This window comes from Jaculus jaculus, chromosome 10 (genome assembly GCF_020740685.1).
Source record: "Jaculus jaculus isolate mJacJac1 chromosome 10, mJacJac1.mat.Y.cur, whole genome shotgun sequence".
Lineage (NCBI taxonomy): Eukaryota > Metazoa > Chordata > Mammalia > Rodentia > Dipodidae > Jaculus > Jaculus jaculus.
Window position 1 is genome coordinate 2,046,626 of NC_059111.1, and position 2,095 is coordinate 2,048,720.

General features: G+C 41.0%; 1 pseudogene; it reads left to right on the forward strand.

Moving 5' to 3' along the window:
* The first annotated feature begins 796 nt into the window (after positions 1-796).
* Positions 797-1,562, forward strand: LOC101616234 (annotated as a pseudogene).
* Positions 1,563-2,095: the final 533 nt, after the last annotated feature.

The following is a 2,095-nucleotide window of genomic DNA, read 5'->3' on the forward strand; positions in this document are numbered from 1 at the left end:
AAAAATATTAATTTAAGAAAACACAGGATGGTAGAAAATCTTTGCCAGCTGTTCACTTGACAGGAAAATACTTAGAATATATAAAACCTTAAAAGACCAAATACTAAAAATTTATGCAGTGCAATAGATAGACTGATGAACTGACAGTTATCAAAAGATGAAGTAAAGATGACCAGTAAACATGGAAAAATACCTGATTTACTTAGCCACCAGGAAAATGCAAATTAAGACTACAGTGAGACAGCTTCCTCCCTGTCAGAAAGGCTAGCATTAAGAAAACAACACTGTAGGGCTGGAGAGATGGCTTAGCGGTTAAGCTCTTGCCTGTGAAGCCTAAGGACCCCGGTTCGAGGCTCGGTTCCCCAGGTCCCACGTTAGCCAGATGCACAAGGGGGCACACGCATCTGGAGTTCGTTTGCAGAGGCTGGAAGCCCTGGCGCGCCCATTCTCTCTCTCTCCCTGTATCTGTCTTTCTCTCTGAGTCTGTCGCTCTCAAATAAAAATAATAATAATAATAAAAAAGAAAACAACACTGTAAAAGTCCTCCCCTGCCCCGCCACCTCCCCCACAGCCTCTTCCCTGGCTGGTGGTGTTGGTGGGGAGGGGGCAGCAGTTGTAGATGCCCGCCCCTGCTCAGAGAAGGTGAAGGAGGACAAAAGTAGATGCCTGCCTCATAGTATAGTCTTCCTTTGGGGAAAATTAATGCTGAAAAAATGAAGCAACTAGTGGGTGAATATGATCAAATTTCTCTGCCAAACTGTCAGTCTGATAAAGAAAAACCTTTTTTGTCACCCTAATGAAGCACTCAAACAAGTCCTGTGACTCTTTTCAAGATGAACTTGAAAATCACATTAAAGCACAGAAAGCCAGAGGCCTAGAGCCAGAGACTTCTTTGGGAAGGATGAGAGAGGACTATTTAAGAAATGGTAGGTACAGAGAAGAGGCTGATTCCAGACCCAAGTATAGAATGTTTGACCCAGGATTTTCATCTGGAACCATCTAGACCTATCCAAGATCATGCAGTATTTCACAAACTGTAGAGTACCGGTTCCCAGCTCACGACAGCAAGCTGTCACTAGACTCTCTGGGTTACTGTCAGTTTAGCGGGGACTATTTCTCAGAATAACCAGTGCCCCTGAACTTTAGTCAGCAAGAATACAGTTGTGGCTCATACAGCCTAGAGTTTGGAGTTCACAAACACCTCTGCTCAGGTTTCAGCGCCAGCGACTCTCATGCCAGTCATAAACATACGCATCCAAAAAGGAAAAGCCACCTAGAGGAAGACAGAGAAAGAACTGAGAAAGAGGGGCCCCAGCATGAGAGAAAAAGAAGTTCTGAGGAAGTGGATTTAAACAAACAAAAGAGCATCCAAAGAAAGAAACCAAAGGGAGAAACAGAAACTAACCAGTCAGTACAGAAAAGCTTAAGACTCGAAAAGAGAGAAAAGGCTGAGATGAAGCCTCTAAGGGAGAGGACCGCAAGCCAGAAAAGAGAAGAAGGAACAGGGCGAAGAAAGCAAGGAGGAAGAAATGCTTTGGGACAAGTCTATCCTTGGATTTTGAAACTCTTCAACTGGTTCTCCTGAGATTAAATTCAAAAATACTTGAGGAGCTTGGTTTCATGATACTCATGCCACTTATCCTATGTCAAGAGGTACTTGAATTTCTGACAGTGAGCACAAAGTATTTAGTTTGCTTGTTTTCCAATATGAAAATTACACTTTCTAAAAGCATCATTACATCTTTCGTACATATAATTTCCCTTTATGAGAGTGGCTCTGTTTTTTGTTAAATTGATGTGATGGGATTATTTTCCCTTGGGAGACCATTTATTTTAAATTGGAGGATTAACACTTTGCACAATCTATGTTTTGGTTGGGTTTGTTTTAGTTTTGTGTCAGGTATTTTTATATTCACTGGTTTTCTATGAAGCAATTTAGACTTCCTTGGTTAGATCTAACTTGTAGTGTTGGAGAATGAAATACATTAATAATAAGCTTATCTTACATACAGTTCCAAAAGTTTCAGCACCTTCACACAAATTCAGTTTCTAGTCTGGGAATGTTTATAATAAAGTTCTAATTTCTGAAGAAAAA